The sequence below is a fragment of the Mandrillus leucophaeus genome, unplaced genomic scaffold (assembly GCF_000951045.1).
Source record: "Mandrillus leucophaeus isolate KB7577 unplaced genomic scaffold, Mleu.le_1.0 Scaffold435, whole genome shotgun sequence".
Taxonomy (NCBI): domain Eukaryota; kingdom Metazoa; phylum Chordata; class Mammalia; order Primates; family Cercopithecidae; genus Mandrillus; species Mandrillus leucophaeus.
In genome coordinates this window covers 659,827-662,427 of record NW_012104643.1, presented here as the reverse complement: position 1 = coordinate 662,427, position 2,601 = coordinate 659,827, and positions in this window count along the sequence as shown.

The window sequence follows — 2,601 nt, the reverse complement described above, 5'->3', positions numbered from 1 at the left end:
TGGGGGACTTTGCATCCAGCCACTCTGTCCCCAGGGTCTCGGGGTTCCCACCACCTCCCCAAGCAGTGGGCTCCAGGACCTGGCACAGGGTCAGTGCCTCCCAAGACATCGGGCATCCGGATCAACAGGAAGCCGTGGCGCGCCCCCTCGGGCATGCACCTGGGCACTGGCTGGCCATGCTGAGCTCTGCCAGCCAGCACTGGGCCCGTGCCTCGGACGGGATATGGCAGGGATCCGAGCCTGGGCGCGTGCCCACTCCCGGGCTTGAAATCTTTCCCGAACACTCCCCAAAGCCACAGCTTTCAGTGCTTTGATCTGATGGGGACCAGCTGCCAAGCCTCTGGGGGTGAAGCCCCACCTGTTCTCCTCCAGGGGACGTCACACCTGACCACAGGGCCCAGCAGGGCAGAGGCGGGGAAGGGGCCGGCCGAGGGGCGGGGGGCCACCAGCAGGTCCATCCCAGCACCTCCGTGAATACGAGTCCCAGCAGACCCAGGGCCTCAGCCTCCTGTGAGGGAAGCCTCCTGGAGACACCTGCAGGGGCGAAGGCCTCAAGTCCAAGCGAAGGTCTGCTCACACCTGTCCGGGGAGCCCCTCGGGTCTAGGAGACAGCGCCCACCCTCACAGTTCAGCCGGGAAGCTGGGACCCAGGGCCCACCCTGTGCTCCCACTTCACAGCCACACCAGGCCCAGAGTGACCGCTGTTCAGGGCCAGGCCACACAGATGGATGTAGAGGGCAGGGCCAGCGATGGGCATGAGACGGGACAATCGCCCACTTGTCCAGTCCTCAGGCCCTGTTCTCCAGCCAGGCGGAGACACGGCTCCTATCACCAGGTTGCTCCCGGAACAACACCTCACACGCTTATCTCCCCCATTGCTCAGCGCATTCAAGCGCTCCCCGGCCAGGACAGAAATGCTGCTCCCAGCCATTTGCCACCAAGCGAGTGCATTGGGAGAGAGGGACCCCCAGGCTCCGGAGACCCCATGGTGCCACGATGGAGCCCCCACCAGGGCTCGGGGCCAGGGCCTTCTACACACCCCTGAGTGGCCCTGAGATCATGGGGACAATAAATTCTGGGATGCAGTTTTCACCGGAAATTCAACACATGCACACACAGGCACACGTGTGCGCACATGCATGCACACACACATGCACACAGGCACACACATGCACACAGGCACACAAAGGCACACACACATGCACACAGCCACACACATGCACACACAGGCACACACACACATGCACACACACGTGCACGCAGGCACACACACACACATGCATACACAAGCACACACGTGCACACACAGGCACACATGCACACAGGCACACACACGAACACACACGTGCACACAGGCACACACATGCACACACAGGCGTGCACACACGCCCACAGGCACAGACATATGCACACACAGGCACACACACGTGCACACAGGCACACACACATGCACACACAGGCACACGTAGACACAGGTATACAGGCACACATGCGTGCACACACAGGTACACATGTGCGCACACACACATGCATATGCACGCACACACATGCACAAGCATCACATGCCTGCAAGCGGGCATCTTCACCACAGGCCCAGTGGGCAGCCCCATTGCAGGCTGGTGGCATCCAGCCCCCACCTGCCCCACACCTGTGCAAGCTGCAGGGATCCCCCAATTCTAGGGGATGCTGGGGACTCACGTGCTGAACGTCACGGCCATAACTGCCCTTCAAGGTCAGGGTTCTCATGAGCCCAGACAGGCGGTCAGACAAGCACAACTGTAAGGCTGACGTGGCCACAGGGCTCCCAGCCATGCCACCTGCCCATGAGGCCCCTTTCAGTACCAGCTGCCCTGGTGCAGTGACCCCACCCAGGGAAGGGGGCCCTAAGATCTCGGCCCCTCTTCGTCTCCACCTCAAGCCCGGGTTGAGAGGCCCCAGCTCAGAACAAGGGCCAGCTGTGAGCCCTGTGTCCATCCAGCCTCAGCATGACAGGACAAGGGCCTCACTCCTGTGCCTCAGTTTCTCACGTGAACCACAGGGGCCACTGAGCGTGTTAAGAAGGGACAGCCAAGGCCAGATGCAGTGGCTCACGCCTGTCATCCCAGCACTCTGAGAGGCTGAGGCAGGAGATCTCTTGAGCCTAGAAGTTCAAGACCTGCCTGGACAAAGTGAGACCTCGTCTCTACAAAAATAAAAAATAAAAAGAACAGATGAGAGCAGGAACACCCAGAATGCCTGGTGTGGGGCTCTCGGGGTGGGTAGCACATGTACAGCAATTTCCTACGAAAACAACTTATTGTAATTTCAAGCAACGTTCTGCAAAACAAGCTGATTTAAGTGAAACACCTGACACCTACCGCGTGGGGCACGTGTGGCCCTGGAGCCTCTTCCAGGGCAGGCGGGGCGGCTCCCCAGCGAGTGGGCACAGGTGGGACAGAGGTGGCAGGCCCCGGTCCCAGCCAGCGGGCTCAGTTCACCTGTGGGACAGGGGTGCAGCCCCATGTGGGAAGCCCAGCCCAGGGAGACCAGGTGGCCTCGGGGCCCTCCTGGCTCAGGCCGGGATGCTGGCATGTGGTGGGAATGGCCCCAAGGCCAGCAAGG